This window comes from Aethalodelphis obliquidens, unplaced genomic scaffold (assembly GCF_003676395.1).
Source record: "Aethalodelphis obliquidens isolate GAN/ISIS:26980383/991018 unplaced genomic scaffold, ASM367639v1 scaffold6, whole genome shotgun sequence".
Classification (NCBI taxonomy): domain Eukaryota; kingdom Metazoa; phylum Chordata; class Mammalia; order Artiodactyla; family Delphinidae; genus Aethalodelphis; species Aethalodelphis obliquidens.
Genome location: NW_020837950.1, coordinates 4,192,445 through 4,213,486, shown reverse-complemented (window position 1 = coordinate 4,213,486; position 21,042 = coordinate 4,192,445). Strand labels below are relative to the sequence as shown.

The 21,042-nt window shown below is 43.0% G+C and overlaps 1 long non-coding RNA gene across 1 annotated transcript; it reads left to right on the top strand.

Moving 5' to 3' along the window:
* Positions 1–5,179: 5,179 nt before the first annotated feature.
* Positions 5,180–16,249, top strand: LOC113618790 (uncharacterized). Its single transcript, XR_003432124.1, has 3 exons — positions 5,180–6,590; positions 12,938–12,979; positions 16,207–16,249. It is a non-coding gene; the product is annotated as an uncharacterized LOC113618790 (long non-coding RNA).
* Positions 16,250–21,042: the final 4,793 nt, after the last annotated feature.

Genomic DNA, 21,042 nt, shown 5'->3' with positions numbered 1-21,042 from the left:
CTCTACGTCATCTTTATTCCTGTCCTGCGCCTAGGTTCTGCAGAACCATTTTTCTTTTAGAATCCATATGTATGTGTCAGCATACAGTATTTGTTTTTCTCTTTCTGACTTACTTCACTCTGTATGACAGTCTCTAGGTCCATCCACCTCACTACAAGTAACTCAATTTCGTTTCTTTTGATGGCTGAGTAATATTCCATTGTATATATGTGCCACATCTTCTTTATCCATGCATCTGTCAATGGACTCTTAGGTTGCTTCCATGTCCTGGCTATTGGAAATAGTGCTGCAGTGAACATTGTGGTACATGACTCTTTTTGAATTATGGTTTTCTCAGGGTATATGCCCAGTAGTGGGATTGCTGGGTCGTATGGTAGTTCTACTTTTAGTTTTTTAAGGAATCTCCATACTGTTCTCCATAGTGGCTGTATCAATTGACATTCCCACCAACAGTGCAAGAGGGTTCCCTTTTCTCCACACCCTCTCCAGCATTTATTGTTTGTAGATTTTTTGATTATGGCCATTCTGACCGGTGTGAGGTGATACCTCATTGTAGTTTTGATTTGCATTTCTCTAATGATTAGTGATGTTGAGCATCCTTTCATGTGTTTGTTGGCAATCTGTGTATCTTCTTTGGAGAAATGTCCATTTAGGTCTTCTGCCCATTTTTGGATTGGGTTGTATTTTTTTTGGTATTGAGCTGCATGAGCTGCTTGTATATTTTGGAGATTAATCCTTTGTCAGTTGCTTCGTTTGCAAATATTTTCTCCCATTCTGAGGGTTGTCTTTTCGTCTTGTTTATGGTTTCCTTTGATGTGCAAAAGCTTTTAAGTTTCATTATCTTCCATTTGCTTATTTTTGTTTTAATTTCCCTTTCTCTAGGAGGTGGGTCAAAAAGGATCTTGCTGTGATTTATGTCCTAGAGTGTTATGCCTATGTTTTCCTCTAAGAGTTTGATAGTGTCTGGCTTTACATGTAGGTCTTCAATCCATTTTGAGTTTATTTCTGTGTATGGTGTTAAGAAGTGTTCTAATTTCATTCTTTTACATGTAGCTGTCAGTTTTCCCAGCACCACTTATTGAAGAGGCTGTCTTTTCTCTATTGTATACTTTTGCCTCCTTTATCAAAGATAAGGTGACCATATGTACATGGGTTTATCTCTGGGCTTTCTGTCCTGGTCCATTGATCTGTATTTCTGTTTTTGTGCCAATACCATACTATCTTGATTACTGTAGCTCTGTAGTATAGTCTGAAGTCAGGGAGCCTGATTCCTCCAGCTCTTTTTTTTTTTCTCAACATTGCTTTGGCTATTTGGGGTCTTTTGTGTTTCCATAAAAATTGTGAAATTTTTTGTTCTAGTTCTGTGAAAAGTGCCATTGGTAGTTTGATAGGGATTGCATTGACTCTGTAGATTGCTTTGGGTGGTATAGTCATTTTCACAATGTTGATTCTTCCAATTCAAGAACATGGTATATCTCTCTATCTGTTTGTATCATCTTTAATTTCTTTCATCAGTGTCTTATAGTTTTCTGCATACAGATCTTTTGTCTCCTTAGGTAGGTTTATTCCTAGGTATTTGATCTTTTTGTTGCAGTGGTAAATGGGCGTGTTTCCTTAATTTGTCTTTCAGATTTTTCATCATTAGTGTATAGGAATGCAAGAGAATTCTGTGCATTAATTTTGTATCCTGCTACTTCACCAAATTCATTGATTAGCTCTAGTAGTTTTCTGGTAGCATCTTTAGGATTCTCTATGTACAGTATCATGTCATCTGCAAATAGTGACAGTTTTACTTCTTCTTTTCCGATTTGGATTCCTTTTATTTCTTCTTCTTCTCTGATTGCTGTGGCTAAAACTTCCAAAACTATGTTGAATAATAGTGGTGAGAGTGGGTAACCTTGTCTTGTTCCTGATCTTAGTGGAAATGGTTTCAGTTTTTCACCATTGAGAACGATGTTGGCTGTGGGTTTGTCATATATGGCTTTATTATGTTGAGGTAAGTTCCCTCTATGCCTACTTTCTGGAGAATTTTTATCATAAATGGGTGTTGAATTTTGTTGAAAGCTTTTTCTGCATCTATTGAGATTACCATATGGTTTTTATCCTTCAGTTTGTTAATATGGTGTATCACATTGATTGATTTGTGTATAATGAAGAATCCTTGCTTTCCTGGGATAAACCCCACTTGATCATGGTGTGTGATCCTTTTGATGTGCTGCTGGATTCTGTTTGCTAGTATTTTTTTGAGGATTTTTGCATCTATGTTCATCAGTGATACTGGCTTGTAGTTTTCTTTTTTTGTGACGTCTTTGTGTGGCTTTGGTATCAGGGTGATGGTGGCCTCGTAGAATGTGTTTGGGAGTGTTCCTCCCTCTGCTGTATTTTGGAAGAATTGGAGAAGGATAGGTGTTAGCTCTTCCCTAAATGTTTGATAGAATTCGCCTGTGAATCCATCTGGTCCTGGACTTTTGTTTGTTGGGAGATTTTTAATCACAGTTTCAATCACAGTGCTTGTGATTGGTCTGTTTATATTTTCTATTTCTTCCTGGTTCAGTCTCAGAAGGTTGTGCTTTTCTGAGAATGTGTCCATTTCTTCCAGGTTGTCCATTTTATTGCCATATAGTTGCTTGTAGTAATCTCTCATGATCCTTTGTATTTCTGCAGTGTCAGTTATTACTTTCCCTTTTTCATTTCTAATTCTGTTGATTTGAGTCTTCTTCCTTTTTTTCTTTGATGAGTCTGGCTAATGGTTTATCAATTTTGTTTATCTTCTCAAATAACCAGCTTGTAGTTTTATTGATCTTTGCTCTTGTTTCCTTCATTTCTTTTTCATTTATTTCTGATCTGATCTTTATGATTTCTTTCCTTCTGCTAACTTTGCGGTTTTTTTGTTCTTGTTTCTTTAATTGCTTTAGGTGTAAGGTTAGGCTGTTTATTTGAGATGTTTCTTGTTCCTTGAGGTAGGATTGTATTGCTATAAACTTCCCTCTTAGAGCTGCTTTTGCTGCATCCCATAGGTTTTCGGTCATCGTGTTTTCATTGTCATTTGTTTCTAGGTATTTTTTGTTTTCCTCTTTGATTTCTTCAGTGATCTCTTGGTTATTAAGTAGTGTATTGTTTAGCCTCCATGTGTTTGTATTTTTTACAGTTTTTTTTCCTGTAATTGATACCTAGTCTCATAGCGTTGTGGTTGGAAAAGATACTTGATATGATTTCAGTTTTCTTAAATATACCAAGGCTTGATTTGTGACCCAAGACATGATCTATCCTGGAGAATATTCCATGAGCACTTGAAAAGAAAGTGTATTCTGTTGTTTTTGGATGGAATGTCCTATAAATATCAGTTAAGTCCATCTTGTTTAATGTATCCTTTAAAGCTTGTGTTTCCTTATTTATTTTCATTTTGGATGATCTGTGCATTGGTGAAAGTGGGGTGTTAAAGTCCCCCACTATGATTGTGTTACTCTCAATTTCCCCTTTTATGGCTGTTAGCATCTGCCTTATGTATTGAGGTGCTCCTATGTTGGGTGCATAAATATTTACAATTGTTGTATCTTCTTCTTGGATTGATCCCTTGATCATTATGTAGTGTCCTTCTTTGTCTCTTTTAATAGTCTTTATTTTAAAGTCTATATTGTCTGATATGAGAATGCTACTCCAGCTTTCTTTTCATTTCCATTTGCATTGAATATCTTTTTCCATCCCCTCACTTTCAGTCTGTATGTGTCCCTAGGTCTGAAGTGGGTGTCTTGTAGACAGCATATATGTGGGTCTTGTTTTTGTATCCATTCAGCCAGTCTGTGTCTTTTGGTTGGAGCATTTAATCCATTTACATTTAAGGTAATTATGTATGTTCCTTTTACCATTTTCTTAATTGTTTTGGGTTTTTTATTGTAGGTCTTTTCCTTCTCTTGTGTTTCCTGCCTAGAGAAGTTCCTTTAGCATTTGTTGTAAAGCTGGTTTGGTGGTGCTGAATTCTCTTAGCTTTTGCTTTTCTGTAAAGGTTTTAATTTCTCTGTCAAATCTGAATGAGATCCTTGCTGGGTAGAGTAATCTTGGTTGTAGGTTTTTCCCTTTCATCACTTTAAATATGTCCTGCCAGTCCCTTCTGGCTTGCAGAGTTTCTGCTGAAAGATCAGCTGTTAACCTTATGGGAATTCCCTTGTATGATATTTGTTGCTTTTCCAACTTGCTGTTTTTAATATTTTTTCTTTGTGTTTAATTTTTGATCACTTGATTAATATGTGTCTTGGCATGTTTCTTCTGGATTTTCCTGTATGGGACTTGCTGCGTTTCCTTTCCCATATTAGGGAAGTTTTCAACTATAATCTCTTCAAACATTTTCTCAGTCCTTTCTTTTTCTCTTCTTCTTCTGGGACCCATATAATTTGAATGTTGGTGTGTTTAATGTTGTCCCAGAAGTCTCTGAGACTGTCCTCAATTCTTTTCATTCTTTTTTCTTTATTCTGCTCTGTGGTATGGCAATTATTTCCACTTATCCTTTCTTCTGCCTCAGTTATTCTGCTATTGATGCCTTCTAGAGAATTTTTAATTTCATTTATTGTGTTGTTCATCATTGTTTGTTTGCTCTTTAGTTCTTCTAGGTGGTTGTTAAACGTTTCTTGTATTTTCTCCATTCTATTTCCATGATTTTGGATCATCTTTACTGTCATTACTCTGAATTCTTTTTCAGGTAGACTGCCTATTTCCTCTTCGTTTGTTTGGTCTGGTGGGTTTTCATCTTGCTCCTTCATCTGCCACATATTTCTATGTCTTCTCATTTTGTTTAACTTACTGCATTTGAGGTCTCCTTTTCTCAGGCTGCAGGTTTGTAATTCCTGTTGTTTTGGTGTCTGCCCCCAGTGGGTAAGCTTGGCTCAGTGGGTTGTGTAGGCTTCCTGGTGGAGGGGACTGGTGCCTGTGGTCTGGTGGATGAGGCTGGATCTTGGCTTTCTGGTGGACAGGACCGTGTCCGGTGGTGTGTTTTGGGGTGTCTGTGAACTTATGATTTTAGGCAGCCTCTCTGCTAATGGGTGGGGTTGTGTTACTGTCTTGCTAGTTGTTTGGCATAGGGTGTCCAGCACTGGAGCTCTCTGGTCGTTGAGTGGAGCTGGGTCTTAGCGTTGAGATGGAGATCTCTGGGAGAGCTGTTGCCGATTGATATTATGTGGGGCCAGGAGGTCTCTGGTGGTCCAGTGTCCTGAACTCGGCTCTCCCACCTCAGAGCCTTAGGCCTGACACCCGGCCAGAGCACCAAGTCACTGTCAGCCACACGGCTTGATGAAGAAACGCCGCGACACAGTGATGGCGTGACCGGAAGTCCTCACTCTTTTAATTGGTGATGTAGCTGGTTCGTTCAACTATAGCTTGGGCCAAAAGCTATGGGTCAGACCAGGAAAATCTCTGGTCTTCCAGACATCCACAAAGATTGGGGATGGGTGGTAGATGTAGATAAAGGAAAATTCTGACCCTAAATTGATGGAAAGTAGTGGGAGGTAACAAATCTTAAGACAGGGAATTCTTAACCTGGGCTACAGCAAACAGTAGGAAGTCATGAGGCAATTATCCACTAATAGAAAATAAGAACACGAGGTGTATTCTCCAGGCAATACTAGTGGTCCACCTAAAAATTAACAGGAATTGAAATAAAGTTCTCCAGCAAGGTGTTTGGAACAAGGTAGACTGTAGAGAGATTAAGTCACTAATGCCTGCTCCAGATGAAAAACCCAGCTGAAGTGCATTGCAGACAGACCTATAAGGGAAAAATTTACAAGGAGGTCATTCTAAAGGAAGGGTGTTTTTAAAGATAGCTTTTTGAAATGATGGAACAAAGAGGAAAGAGAACCAAAAGATGAACCACATAACCCCCTGCCCCCCCCCCAAAAAAAGGGAAGATCATTGAGTCGGCTCCAGGGCTATAAAAGTGAGGAGGAAAATAGCTACTTCTGGACTTTCTTCATATGTCTGAACGTACAGGAAGGCAGGACCTGTTTTCCATGATGCTGTAAGGTGGGTTACATCATACTGAAATGACTCATTTGAATGTTATCCCCAAATTCTGATGTGAAAAATAGCTTTTAGGCAGAAGCTTAGAGAAAAGCTTTTGTGATTCCTTTAGAAAAGAATTGCCTGTGGAACTTTGCTATAGCTAGAAGGGAAAAAAAAAACTATCACGTGAGGAAATAGTACATCAAGCTTTCTGGCCCTGTCTACTTAGCTAAGCTTGCAGGGCAGAAGATTATCCAAAGTAAGGCACGTTCGCCACTTTTGGCACATTCAGCAGAAAATAGTTTGGTTTTTTTCCCCCTGAATTTGTTCCTAACATTTATCTTCGATTGCCTTAAGGAAAAATCATCCCAAGTATAGAAGTACTTGCTTAGAAATTATGGTGAGTGAGTAAGTAGGACGTGCTGAGGATAATAATGGGAAACTGAAAAAAAGTGACTCTAGTAATTAAATGGAAATTTTTTTAAAACACCGTTTAAAATGTAAATCTCTTTTCCCAAAGAAATGTATTCAGTCCATTGAAGGAAATTCTTTTGTAATCACTCTGAAGAATGTGGATTGTGAAGAACCCTGGCCATGAGAAGGTAAGCTGAGGAAGTTTGGTTTTTCCTCTGACACTTTCCAGCAGAGACATCTCAGAATTGCCTAAATTTGAATATCTGAAATTCAAACTACTGTTCTCTAGAAGGCTTAGGATAAATGTATGGTGATTAAAGAGAGCTGCAGCTGTAGTCGTTACCAATGAACTAACTCACCAAAGAGTTTTGGACCAACTTTTAATAGTATATTGAAAGCCGCTGCATTTTGTCTCTAATTGCTTATTATTTATTTTGGCTTCATAACCTGTCGTGGCTCCTACATGTTCCGTCTCAAGAGTAGGACTTGGACAAGGGTTATCCTTCACATGTACTCCCAGAGTCACCGCATAAAATAATAGGTACCTTTTAACAACCTATTATGCATGTCTTAAAGTGCTTGTAAATCCTTCCAAACCTTATTCCTCCTCCATCAAGGTTGATTTTCAGATTCTCAATATAATCATCTTTATTAACTTTAATTGTATGTTTAGGCAGAATTCCTATGTGAAATTGGGACCATAAGCATTAAAATGTATAAGCGTGCAGAGAGAGGACCAGGGTAAATAGAAAATCAACAGACTGAAGAATTAGGAAGGACCTCTGGATGGGTGGTCTTCTGCTAATTGGGCATAAGTGGCATCAACCACTTATAAATGGTAGACCAGAAAGACACTGACTCAGTTGGAGCTGAGAGTTCCTTTTGGAGAGTTGAGCATTATAGGGACAGATGGGGACTCAGCCAAGGACTGTCCCTAGGGAGGTGCAGCAGTGCACACAAAGATAGCGATGGAGGTGGCAGAGAGGTTGACTGAAGAGTTTGTGGTTGTCACCAAGAGATAGCAATATAATTGATGAAGAGGTGCCGACAGAAGAAATCTCCTTTAATGGTAAAGCATATGGAATGTACTGAGGCAGCCGCCTAAAGCAAGAGACGATAAAGCATGTTCCCTGGTGGTCCCTGGTGGAGGATCTGCTTCCCAGATCCCCAGAGTTCACCATGGGGATGTCCAGCTCTAGTTGAGTGCAAGGATTCCAGCAGGCACGAGATGCTCTCTTTGCCCTCTCACGGGAGGCAGGGGGTGCATAACCGTCTGCTGTCCTCTGGAGCCTTTGGCCATAAGCCTGCCCACCCACCTGATGGGAGGAGTTGATGCAGGACACCCCAGCACGGTCCCTGCAGGAGGGGGTGGAAGGCCAGTTCTCCAGGAGCACCCTCCCCAGGCCCAGCTGCTAGGCATTTCATAGAGGGGAAGACACACATGAGAGGAAGACCCCAAAGGTTCTGGAAGGGGAGTGGGGAGCCGAGGTGCTGGGAGGTGAGAAGGGTCAGACAGCACAGCTTAGTGGAGGGCACCTCCGTGGGGAGCAATGGGAGGCCAGTGCTGGGCGAGCAGCAAGTTCACCTGAGACCCGGAGCTTGTATTGTGTTTGGGTCAAACCTCCCACAGAGGCATTGACTGCCCGCATTCAGTCACAGAGAGGGCATGCAGGCTAGCGGAGATCCTGTGCTCTTCCCTCTTCATCAGAAAGGGCATAATTTTCATACAGCATATGTTTTTCTGTGCAATGAGTGTCAAAATCTTTGCAGCTAGGCAGCTGCATTGCTGAGAACTCCCCCTGCCCCCCAGCCCCACCCTCCCTGCTATTATAAAAGAATAGGTTGCTGAAGGCACCTGTAACCATCTCTTGCTCCAGAGGTGGAGATTCAGAGATAAGGGAGCAGACTTCCATGGGTCTTTTTAGGCAGAGTATTTTTAAAATTCTGGCCACATGAGATGACATTGCAGGATCCTGAACAAGAGAAAATGAGACTTTTCGTCTTTCTGGTTCATCGCGGTCACCGTCGTGACTTTAGCACACTGATACCACGTGCAGACACGTGGATTTTGTCTTGAGAGTTGGTTGCCAGCAGGCTGTAATGGATTCGAGGGGTGCAGTGAAGAAGGCCAGTTGTTGGCTTAATAACATCGTGGAGCTCCTTTCAGAAGATAAGGCGGCCAGCCAGGCAATGTGCTCTACACTGATCTACACTGAAGATCTACTAACTGATCTTCCAGGAGATCAGTTAGTCTCTGAGTAACTTGTCCTAAGTGACATAGCTGGAAGGTGGGGGAGCTGAGGTTTGAGCCCAGGTGGACGTCTCCACCCAGCAATTTGCTGGGGTGCCCACGTGGTGTGGAGAAAGTTGGCCAGGAGGCGGATGGAAGCGTGTAAGCCCTACGTGTGCTGCTTGTTTCTCTGATGGACTTACTGTTGCCCCTCTCCTGCTAACTTTATAGAGAGTTTTGGCCAGTTTTTCAGAAGTGGGGTTGTTTAGGGATTGGGTGAGCGTCAGCCACGGAATTGAAGTCACTGGAGCGAGGCTGTTGCTGACTGACCGATTTCAGAAGTTTGGGGCTGCCTTCCAGAGGCATGGTGTGATGTGTGGCTGTTTGCCCACAGCACCAAGCAATTAATTCTGACATTGTCTACCCAGAGACAGCATCCGATCCCACAGGTTAAGGGCTCAGTCCCACAGGACGGCACCCGCACTTCAGATGCTAGTCCCAAATCCAGGTTATCACCTGGGCTTCTAGTTAACTGGCTATAAATTTGCTAAATTTCCCACACCGCTTCCTCAGGTTCGATTAATTTGCTAGAGTGGCTCATAGAACTTAGAGAAACACTTACTTCCATTACCAGTTTAGTGTAAAAGAATATAACTCAGGAACAGCCAATGGAAGAGCTGCTTAGGACAAGGTATGTGGGGCACGGGGAGCTTCCATGCTTCCTGAGCACCACCGTCCCCAAATCTTCACGTGTCCATCAACCTGAAAGCTCTCTGAACTCTGTCCTTTTGGGTTTTTAAGGAGGCTTCATAATAATAGGCCTGATTAGTTAAATCATTGGCTATGGGTGATTGAACTCGATCTCCAGACCCTCTCTGAAGATGAGGGGGGAAGTCTGAAAGTTCCAACCCTCTAATCACAGGGCTGGTTCCCTTGGCAACCAGCCCCTCCTTAAGTTATCTAGGGGCTTTCTAAAACCCATCTCATTAACATAGCAAAAGACACCATAGTTTCTAGTCACCTAGAGAAATTCGAAGGATGTTAGGAGCTCTGTGTCAGGAACTGGGATGAAGACCAAATATATGTTTCTTATAAATCCCAATATCTTATGTGGATCCTGACACAAGGCTGTCACTGATCAATAGAGACAAGGTTAAAATGAGTTCTAGCAGTTACACGTTCCTATGGTGAATGAACAATCCGCTTTTCCCTCCTGTTTCGAATTCGGAGTATTTTCAAGATAAAGAGGAGAAAAGAGATGGTGATGGAGTGAAGGACTGAAGGAAGAAGGAGGAAGGACCCCAAAGCACAGGTGGAGGTTTAGGAGAGGGACCAGTTTTCCCCGAGACAGCAGATGTTTGTAAATGGGTAGGATGTAGTAAAGAGTTCTCGCCTTACGGCCCTGATTTTCTCAGAGACTGACTCAAAGATTTCTACTGAGAGGGAGAAAGAGGTAGGAGTTTCAAGGAAAGAGTTGAAAGTTTGGAAGAGCCTCTGGAGAGAATGAGAACAGTTGATTAAGGAATAGGCCTCATTGCCCTGAGAGAAATAAAAAGTAAAAATAAGACTAGGCTCTGTAACTGTGGCACAGGAAGAAGTGAAGGGTCCAGGACATTAGGTCCAGGTGGCATGGCCAGCAGGCTCCAGCCCCCAGCTGGAATTGATACAAAAGGCGGCAGGATTTGGACGTTGGGCTCCTCTGACCTGGGAAGCTCCTGTCTCTTTGCAGACTGCTGAGACTCCCCACCTCTGGACATGCCTTTTGAGAAATAAGGGAGACCCAGTGAAGCCATGGCCCCTGACATCCTTGAAGGCTTGCATATACTTTGCATTGTTTTCTAGGTGAAGGGACGGCGAAACAAAGTAGAAGTTTCCATAGCTGGGTTGCCATTCCTACCAGTCTTCAAATCCAGACCAGCCCTGTGGTCATCCCTGTTCCTGTGGAATGGCCAAAAGACTGGGGCAGAATGACCTCAAGTGTAAGAAGTTAGCAGGGAAAGACTGAAGCAGGCATGAGAAACTTCCTAAGTTCCTGGAGTGCTGTAATCCAGCCAGGGCTTTCTGTGGCTTTTGAGCTGCAGGCACGATGGAAGATGGCATCTGTGTGATTATTTGGGGGCACTGGAGGGGATCAGCTGGTGGATTAAAAAGGAAAAGTGGGACAAGGGGCATGCTGTGCCTCAGAATTACAATTCCAGGAATACCAGACTACTCCTTACTAATTTGGAACAAACATCAGAGGAGGTCACATTTTTCCAAGGCACAGAGTGAGATACTAAGGTAGAAGGACAATTAAGGACCGCTTAGGTAAAGAGGACTCATCCAGTGGTGCTCCAGTGGGCCATCTCCAGGGCTAGATTCCTGCCTGACATCTAGGAGATCTTGAAGGATGTTCTGGAGGAAGGAAGTGTAGGAGACCAAGACTCTAACTAGGTAGGAGACAGTCAGTCTGGTGGGGAGCAATCTAGAAATGGAACTGACGGTCAGTGGGAGGAAACGGAAGAATGGGTCTGGTGGCCTGACCCCAGGACTATGACATCGTCATAAGCGTGACAACACATTTAAGAAATATAGAAAGAAGAAGCAAAGCTTGACCTTCTCCATCATTATCCCATCCTGTACTCCCCAAATCCAAGCTGGATGGGCTCCATGGATCCAGGTGGTCCTAATATCAGGCCCATCAGAAGACAGGAGACTGTACCTCTTTCAAGGTGTTGGTAAAGTGGAGGGGTTGGAAAACATATTCTGGGGTTTTTTTCAATATGAGAAGTCAAATGATAGCTGAATAACCCCTATCATTTTCAAAATGTGTCTCCTATTTGATGAGAAGCTGGAAGGACACATTGCATAAGAGCCAGATTGTCTAGAACCCATTATCTGGTGGTTGTGATTGTGGGAGACCAGCCAGCATGCATTGTGGACCCTATTAGGGAACAAGTGGGGGAGTGACAGTTTCTTCTCTTATGTGAAGATCCATGTCATAATGGTGGGTCAGGTCCACTCAAAACTTCTCACCTTACCTCAACTGTCCCATCACTTTAACACTTTGTCATTACCTATACAGCAGGCAGAGTGGAGGAAATCACAGCCCTCATCAAAAACAAAAGTGGTGGTTGTGTACAGGAGGACGTATATATCACACTAGATAACACTTCCATATTCCTTCATTCTTATTCATATTCCATATTTCACATTCATTCAAGTGTTCACACTAGATAACACTTCCTGCACTTGGGGTCTCTCTTTGAGACAATGGGACAAGAGCAGAGAATGTACCATATTGGCCTATGTTTTCAGAAGGCTCTTGAGAAAAACCATCAGGTGCAACAATTAATGTAAAAGTTAGCTCTAAGACCTTTCCTGATACGGAGGGACCAAAGACCCTGGGAAATAGGACCAATTCTTATTCTAAAATGATAACACTCTTGGGAAGTATGTGGATATCATATGAAGTTTGGCTTCCTGCAGTGGCTAAGTTGTTTTGGACAACCTCCTGCTAAGAATAACTAGAAAAGTTAGGCAAAATAATAAAAATCTGTTTGAAGGGATTGAAAAGCTACTAAGGAAGTGAACATTTGTTAGGTAAGATCTAGAGGAAGAAAGAAGCCAAGAGAAATGAGCCTGGTATCCGAGGCTCATCTTTTTCCTTTCAGACAGTTGTCAATTTTGAAAGCGAAAGCAGAGGCTGAGGGGCTCAGAAGACCTTTTTGGGGTTTCACAGGGGCAAGGGGGACAAAACTAGAGTTCGGAGTGTCCCAGGGAGGATGGGCTCTGGTAACCAGACTTATGGTTAGGACCCTGAGAAGCTGGGGGCATGGTGAGGTCTACGAGTAAGGATGAGCTAGAAATAGACCAGTACTCACAGGACTAGAGCTCAGTTCCAAATCAATTCAGTCCCTCATGGGATTAGGTTAATTGCCTCAGTCTAACTGCCTGACAGAACCAGAAGTAAATTTTCTCTGGAAAAAATACGTCATCCACAGTGATACATAAATGAAGTAAAATTCTATTCACTCATGAAAAGAGAATTAAAACGGAAAGCAAAGAGATGTAATTTATCTTCAGGAACGCTAACAGACGAGGAAAATAACACAAAATCTAGTGATGCTGACATTGGTGTTTTCATACTAGATATGAGTATCTTTGGTTTCTGCTGAGACTTACTTCTAAGCTTGATCTTGCTGCCTTTTTGGAACATGTGAGTTCACACCTCTCCAGCTACGGTGACTGGACCTCGGGTACAAACCTGTCCCGACATGTACCAGTCCACTGCCTTGGATGAGTCTTTCATATTCTTTTCCTCAGGAATTTGAACTAAGATCTACTGAATCAGTCAGGAGGAAATAGGTGAGTATGAGATCTATAATATCATGAAGATTTGGGGTAGCTTGACATTTTACACTGTTTACATGTCAATAAGTAAAAGCCGTTTAGCAAAGAGCAACAGTAAGAAGCAGGTATGGGATGTACAGTTGCCTGAGAGACGGATGGGGCAGCTTTGTGCCCACAGTTCCAGGTCCACAACCCATTTTCCCAGCTCTTTGTTCTGCTTTTCAATGTCTTTTTAATATCCATAAGACTACTGAAGACTTGAAATAAACTGTCTTTTATTAGTTAAAAAAATATCATACAGAACCTCATGCTATGTCTACAATTTCTTGTACACAATGTTAGCAATCAGTAAAAAATAACCAGGCCTACAAAAAGGACAAGATTTTTTTAAGGGGGAAAAATCCATAGGAAGAACGATCCATCAGAGATTCAGATATTAGGGTTATCTGACATGGAATTTAAATAACTGTAAATGAATATTTATAAGACAATTTCAGCAGAGAACCGGAAACTCTAAAAAAGAATCAAATGGAAATTCTAAAACTGGAAAACTTAATTCGCTGAAACTAACAACTCAGTGGATCGGATTTAACAGAAGATTAAACATGACGTAGACAGAATTAGTGACTAGAAGATGATGTCAGAAAAAATCTAGATGAAAGCACAGAGAAACTTAAAAAAATGTAGAAAATATAGAGACAAGTCAAGAGATTTATGGCACAGTGAAAAGCTCTAAAATACACATAATTTGAGTCCTAGAAAAAGAGGAGAGAGAAAGCAGAAGCAATATTTAAAGAAATAATGTTCAATAATTTCCCAAAACTCGTGAAAGATGACAAGCCCCAATTAAAGAGTCCTACAAACACCCAAGCAGGACAAATATGAAGGAACCAGACTTAAGTACATACAAGGAAAACTTCTGAAAAAACAAAGAAAATCTTAAAAAGTAGCCACACCTGTAGGTAGCAACTGTAAAATATTATAGACAAATTAAAAACAAACAACAACCAGAGGCACTGGAGAGTAAGCAAAAGCAGAGTCTGAAGGGAAATTGATGCCATTTTTTTATAGCGTTTAGTCTAGGGCATGCCGAAGTCTGTACCACGTGGGATGAGTAAAACTTTGTTAGAAATCCTGCAATTTTTCAAATAACCAGAGGAAAGATTTCAGGGCAACCATAGCCCCTTGAAAGTAAGAGGGGAATCCCAGAAACAGAGCCAAAAGGAGAAAGCCCAAATTCTGAGTATAAACTCGGCCCAAATCTTCACCTAATCCTTGAACCATGCATGTGCAGTGCAGTTTGCAAGGAGCCCAGCTCAAGATAAAACTGCTGAAATGAATTTTGAGTTGCCACACAGTAGAGTTTGCCATTTGAATGGAAGCGAGTTAACACTCTATGGAGGAACTTAACAGAACCCAGAGTTTCCACAACAAAACAGTCACAATATCCAGGATACAGTCTAAAATTACTTATGAAGAACCCAGAAAATATAACGGAATCTCAAAAGATGACTATCAGCAGAGACTGGTCCTGAGATGATCCAGATATTAGAATTAGTAGACAAGAATTTTAAAGTGGATATTATAACTAGCTCAACATAAAAGAAAATGTGGTCATAATAAGGGAAAGGATAGGAAATCACAACAGAGAAATTAGAATATCTTGTAAATACAACAAAATGAGAATTCTAGGATTAAAAAAATTCAAAACTGAGGGCTTCCCTGGTGGTGCAGTGGTTGAGGGTCCACCTGCCGATGCAGGGGACACAGGTTCGTGCCCCGGGGTCCGGGAAGATCCCACATGCCGCGGAGTGGCTGGGCCCGTGGGCCATGGCCGCTGAGCCTGCGCGTCCGGAGCCTGTGCTCCACAGCGGGAGAGGCCACAACAGTGAAAGGCCTGCATACCGCAAAAAAAAAAAAAAAAAAGTACTGTATCCTTTTGTGCACTTTCCTGTATGTTCTTCTTAATAAGAAGTCAACAACAGAAAAACCTTCCTACGAAAAAAAATGAAGCAAACCTTCAAGTTTGGATTACCCCACCAATGAATTCTTCCCAACATTTGAGGAAGAGATTACACTAACATTTTGAATCTTGTTTTATAATCAGTATAATCTAAGAACTTTACAAGAAAGAATACTATAGGTCAACTTCTTTTGTGGCATATGTGCAAAATCTTAAAATATTAAATCAAATTTGATAAAGAGTATAAAGTTGGGTTTATTCCAAGAGTGAGAAGTTACTTTTGAAAATCAATCAATGCAATCTACTATATTTACAACATGAAGGGGAAAATCATGTAATAATCTCAAGAGTTAAAAAAAATTTCACTCAAGCATCTGAGGTTCATTCATTATGTATCTGATGATTCATACAGCTAATCATCTGAGAAATACAAATTAGAACCCAGTGAGATGCTTTTATTCAAACCCTGGAGTGGCTACGATGAAACACAAAATGACTGACCATCCCCAGGTTAGTGAGGAGATGGAACAACTGAAACTCTTATCCATGGCTGGTGTGAGTAAACTTGGTACAAATGCCATGGGAAATCATTTGTCATTATCAATTAAACTTGAACATACACAATCTCTGTGATTCATCATTTCCCCCCCAGGTATAACTCACCAGACATGCTCACGCACCTGTGCCAAATGATACTGAAATGCAAGTTCAGAGCAAACCACCCCTACGTGCAACAGCATTAGTGATTATTACAATTCTACTACCAAGTGAAAGAAACAAGGTGCACCTCACTCTCTGTAATTCCCTTCAAAACCAGAAAAACTAATTTGTAGTGTTAGAAGTCAGGACAGTCGTTACCTCTGAGGAAGAGGGAAGGACTCGTCATTTGGAGAGAGAATAGGTGGTGGGCGGGGATGAAGTTCTAAGGTTCTGGTAGTGACTTGTTTGTCTTAGGATGATTGTCTTTTTTCACTTGGAATAACTCGTGGAGATGTACACAATATTTGTGCCCTTTTTAGGTATCTATATTCTGCTTCAATAAAATAATTTATATTAACATAATAGCATAGGAAATTGTCCATTTTACTGAAGCTGTAAAATCTTTGCATTGCCATACAAATACTATCTTGGTTTCTTTTTTTTTTTTAATTAATTAATTCATTTTTGGCTGCGTTGGGTCTTTGTTGCTGCGTGCAGGCTTTCTCTAGTTGCGGCGAGCGGGGGCTACTCTTCGTTGCGGTGCGCGGGCTTCTCATCGCGGTGGCTTTTCTTGTTGCAGAGCACGGGCTCTAGATGCGCGGGCTTCAGTAGTTGTGGCACACGGACTTAGTTGCTCCGCGGCGTGTGATATCTTCCCAGACCAGGGATTGAACCGTGTCCCCTGCATTGGAAGGCGGATTCTTAACCACTGCGCCACCAGGGAAGTCCCTATCCTGGCTTCTTTTTCTGAAAGGCAGCAACAATTCATCCTGTGAGTATATAAACCCTAACATAGCCCAAGAATCAAGGCAGTGGGCGCAATGTATGTGGAATGTGAAGCATCCAGATAGATTCCCTAGGCTGTCCCAAGAGAGCCACAGGGCTGCCAGGAACCTCAAGGACCAGAAGATGATTTAAGAAAATCCTTTATGGGCCAAGAGCTTCGAAGAAGTCTCAGTTAACAAACATCCTATGGGCACTCTCCTCCTCTGCTGACTGGTCGTCATGGGTCATGAGCAATCGAGGCATGAAAAGTTTGCTGCCAAAATTACGTAATATCTGCTGAGCTCTTTTTATGGTCCAGGCCCACTTTGCAGGCAATAACTTTCTTAGTCCTCACTAGAACCTTATTATTCTCATGACGTGGATGAAAATATCAGAGGCACAGACTGGTGTAGCTATTCCCACAGGGTGAAGAGACAAGGTTTGAACCCACCAATCTGGCCACAGGATCCCTGTGCCTAACTTCTATCCACGTAGCTGCTCCAGGCTAATTAACAGCTTTACAAACTACTCTTGCACACATCTCAGTAATGGGATGGAAGGAATACAATTTTTTGTGTGCACTGGTAGAACGTTTTTCCCTCCCAAAGAAAATATTATATTTTTTCCTCTGTTGGCTGTGGTTAGAAACTCATCTGCGTGGAAAGCCCTTGCTTTAGCAAGCTTTACAATAGAAAACTCATCTTCCTGCCTAGTCGAGGGGGGAGGCTTGCGATTAGGGGAGGCTGCTGACCCACTAGAAGCTTCTGACCTCAGGAGAGCTTGGCTGTGACAGTGAGTAACTCTACCCGTTTCTGGAAGCAATAGAAACCCTCTCTTTACAAAGCCCTGTTCTGCTCAGCCGCCTGTCCAGTTCAAACCCTAATTCTTCAGGAAGAAGAGAGATTATAGGCTGTGAATCATTTTGTAACATCAGACTTTCCTCAGTGGAACACCATTTAAGTGTTTTTGGGTTTTTTGGTCTGGGCTTTTTTGGTTTTTATTTCTCTCTTTATTTGAAGATACATGAAATTCTGTGAATCTGTTTTTTGTTTCTCTGATGAGCAACTGGGCCAATGTAGGGACCAGAAATCCAGATTTTGACACTTTCCCTCCTCCTTTAAGCTGTTAAAAACATTCTGCATTTCTAAAGTTTCACATTTTGGCTTGATCTGACTTTATCTTATAGTAACTGAAAGCTAGTTACTTCAAATTAAGTTCTAAGCAAGTAAGTGTCCAAGGATACACTAATAGCTAAAATATTATGCATCATGTCCTTATGACTCATTTCTTTCTGGAAATGTGTTTCTGGAAATAGTTGATTAAAGAAAGTGACTTAAGAGAAGATAAGTCAACCCTGACACAGCTCAGATTGTTTAGGGGTGCCGGGCTGTCTGGGAAGTCTGATTCCAGCCCAGGTAACTGTTGGGTGTCAGCAGATGGCAAAGTGTTTGCCGGGGTAAAGTCTGACTGAAGCCAATGTGAATTGTAACTGCTGCGGTGTTTCTGCTTGTCTGGGCAGCGATCTCAATATGTGAGACCTGCCAGTCTGGCTCATTTCATGCAACTTCATTATATGAATACTAATTGTATGGATTCTCTTAGATGCCTACTTGGTGCCACAAACAACTCAAATGTCATCAAATAGGTTAAGAAGAGGCATAAAAAAAAAAAAAGAAGAGGCATAGAGGACTTCCCTGGGGGCACAGTGGTTAAGAATCCACCGGCCAATGCAGGGGGCACGGGTTCGATCCCTGGTCCAGAAAGATCCCACGTGCCGCGGAGCAACCAAGCCCGTGCACCACGACTACTGAAGCTCGTGGGCCCGTGCTCCACAGCAAGAGATGCCACCGCAATGAGAAGCGCGCGCACCGCAACTAAGAGTAGCCCCCCGCTCGCCGCAACAAGAGAAAACCCATGTGCAGCAACGAAGACCCAATGCAGCCAAAAATAAATAAATAAGTAAATAAATTTATTGAAAAAAAAAAGAAGAGGCATAGAATGACAAGTTTACTATGAGCCAGCCCTTCCCAGATTCTAGTTTCTGTTTCTTGGAGAAGAGCTGATTCCAGTGTTCTCAGTGGAACAGAATTTGGATTCTGTTGTTTTCCTGTTACGTCCCCAGATTGCAGCAGCAACCAAGAACATACGACTGGGATGCTTTGCTTATTACCTAGTGATAAAATGTCTTGTCCCTTACCTAAATTTAATTTTGTTTTAAATAATAAGTGAGCATGGTTATGAATTATATAATTCAGAGAGGATCCTAATGAAAACCAACAGTCACCTGCATCACTCATTCATTCCCAGCTCAGTTCAAGCCAAACTGTGAAACTTTGCAAATGCAAGAATGTGCTTAACAGCTTAATATTCAAGAGTTAATATGCAAGAGTTTTCTCTTGCTGTTTGATGGTTTGTTCTCCAATTTCTCTGTTTACTACTGAGTCATGTCATTCAGTTGGTTTATCCTATCTTTCTCTTTAATGTTTTGGGCCTTAATCAAATACGTGATGACCTGGCAGAAAATCTGCAAATTCCCTTTTCTTGAACCTATCAGAGAGCTGAGGTTGCAGGTCAACCAACTATCTTGAAATCTAGGGAATTCCCTGGTGGTCCAGTGGTTAGGACTCCACGCTTGCACTGACATGGCCTGGGTTCAATCCCTGGTCGGAGAACTAAGATCCCGCAAGCTGGGCAGCGCGGCCAAAAAAGAAAAAAAGAAATCTAAGGAAAGACAGGCACCTCCAAGGAGGAATGGGCTGCGAGCACTTACTTGGCCAGGGCAGATGCTTCTAGATACAGTACAAGTTGGTAAGAAGAATCCAACTAAGATTTTTAATGAATTGCTAAGGGCTGAATGCGACTAGCATAAAAATATGAAACTCCTTGGAGCTACAGCATTTGCACCGATTTGCAGGTTCTTCACTGGAGCTCACCAGGTGCTCACAGAAAGGCTGCGGACAGGACGGTGATGACGGTTTGGGTCACGGCCAGGAACACTGAGTTTAGGGAGTCACCTCCTTCAGAGCAAGCCTGCTCTTTGTCTTCGAGGAGGCGTCGCCTCATTCCTTGAGCTGCTCCCAGCAGACACAACCCTGAGAAGTGCCCTGGGAAGGGGGCTGAGAGCTTGCATTCCTGGTACACGCAGTAGGAACTTGCAGGCACCCACATGGCCGAGCACCTCTCCCGACAAGGTCAAGAACCAGTCTCAGAGGACCCGGCCCAGAGAGTTCTTCTGTTGAATAGGGAAGATCCCTTTCCTGCCCACCGGGCCTGGGCCACGGGCTTACTGTTTGAACAGGAGGATGTGAAATAGTGGAAATGAAAGGTCAGAACCTGCCCCTCTAGCCTTGAAGGATTGTAGGAGGGGATAAGAGACGAAGAAGGAGGAGAAAAGAGAGGTGAGGAGGGAGGGACTTGGGTTACACGAGACCAGGGGACGCTGAGGGCATCAGGTAAGATTCTGGGAGGGGGTTGCCTCAGACACTACCCCCTCCCACCGACTTGGGGCCACCAGAGCCAAACTGCCTCAGCCAGGCCAGGAGGAGGGAGCTGGAAGGTAGCTTTCCAGAGCTGCTCTCTGTACCACTGTGCCGTGGCTCAGACCAGGCAATCCCGCAACGACCCAGAAGGGGGTGCACTGGACCTAACTTACGTGCCTCCCCGGATTGCTTTGGCCATGTACTCCTGGGCCCAGTCATGGGGCTGCTGCCAGCCGTGCTGGACCCTTTCCACCCTCTGCTGCTCTTTTCTCGTGGTAGGCAGCCTGCGCCAGTAATGCACAGCTCCAGCAAGCCTGTTATTGTTAGTGACCTGTTACTGACCTCACCCCGTAACTGTTGAAATGTGGGCCCCATGGGAGCCATTGTGGCTGAAGCCAGGGCTCCACCATTTTTCAAGTCCAGACGCAGCATGATTTGACAAGGGATTTGGCTTCCCTGAGTGCTGAACCGAGGGGCCTGGAACACAACGCAGAAGCGCAGGAGAGTCTTGGCTTGTGAGGTAGGTTTTGAACAGGGAGGGGCAGGAAGCGGAAGGAGCCAGCGGATGCATTCCTTGCCTTTCCTCCTTTCCCCTCAACCCACCCCCTCCCCTCCCCACCTCTTGACTAGTTCATGACTCCAAGATCTAAGCAGCCTCTCTGGAGATGTCCGTGTGCCCGGGCAGCCAGCTGTGTTTCCGTGAGCATTGTCTGATATTTACATTCCCTGTCCCTGGCTTCAGTGACCTTTTCCTCTCACTCTGGTATCCCGCGGATTGTTCTCCAGCCCCATCCCTCCCTGCCAATAATACACCGGCTTTTAAGTTTTCCTGCATACCCGTTTTTTTAGGGACCCCAGGCTCAGGCAGCAAGTGTAGAGGTTGGTTAAGGTTTTTCCTGGGGGTCTCGCCCCAAAGCTGATCATAGACGTTGGGCTGGGTGGCCCTCGGTGGAGGGCTTTAGGGCTAGAAGCGCAGGCAAGTCAGGCCGACCTCAGTGTTTGTGAGAGCCTGGGTGAGGATCGGCCTGTGAGGGACAGACCTTGACAAAGCCAAGGAAGGGACAGCCAGAGAATGACAATAAGATGTGCGGCCACTGGGCAGTCAAGGGACACCTTCTGCAAAGCCCAATTTGAGAACCCTTTCTCCCAAAAGCCCCAGAGACAGAGCGTGT